Consider the following 980-nt stretch of genomic DNA (forward strand, 5'->3'; position numbering starts at 1 on the left):
ATTAATGGAACAAAAGCATTTTCTGCTCCTCTGTAATAGTGTCATTTATGCTTGAAACCTTTAAACCTACTCATAGTACTGCAATGTAATACTTGTTCCCATTATTGACATCTTGGCTGAAGCCTTTGAAAAATCATGCAGGAATTGGGTACATTTGTGTATTAACTCATTCACAAGACTCCTCTGTGCATTGCATCCCATTAGTTGATTCACAGTAACCACAATATGCAGTGTGCTGCCCCAATCCTTATGCACCACTGCAATATGTTTTTTTTATCCCATTAATCCACAACATTAGAATATACAGTGTACCCCATTAATGCTGACACAATATAAAATTGTCAGCCTTCACATAACAATGAAATGCTTTGTGCTGTTGATGCATAGCAGAATTGCAGTGTACACTCAACTCTTTCTAACCCAAGGCAAAATGGTGGCGCAGCGATAGAGTTGCTGCCTTACAGCGCCAGAGACCTGTGTTCGATCTTGACTACGGGTGCTGTCTGTATGGAGTTTGTACGTTCTCCTCGTGACCATGTGGGTTTTCTCCAGGTGCTCCAGTTTCCTCCCACACTCCAAAGGCGTACAGGTTTCTAGGTTAATTGCCCATGGTAAATTGTCCTTAGTGTGTGTGTGTGTGTGTGTGTGTGTGTGTGTGTGTGTGTGTGTGTGTGTGTGTGTGTGTGTGTGTGTGTGTGTGTGTGTGTGTGTGTGTGTGTGTGTGTGTGTGTGTGTGTGTGTGTGTGTGTGTGTGTGTGTGTGTGTGTGTGTGTGTGTGTGTGTGTGTGTGTGTGTGTGTGTGGGATAGTGCATGAGTACGGGGATCGCTGATTTGTGGGCCAAGAGCCTGTTTCCACACTGTATCTCTACACTAATCCACCGGTAATAATAACACCTATTTGAATATTCCTAGCCGCGATATTAAATTATATGATTATACATTTTAATTCCCATAAAGGAGTAGATTTTGAGGATGTTTT

Source organism: Leucoraja erinacea, chromosome 32 (genome assembly GCF_028641065.1).
Source record: "Leucoraja erinacea ecotype New England chromosome 32, Leri_hhj_1, whole genome shotgun sequence".
Taxonomy (NCBI): Eukaryota; Metazoa; Chordata; class Chondrichthyes; order Rajiformes; family Rajidae; genus Leucoraja; species Leucoraja erinaceus.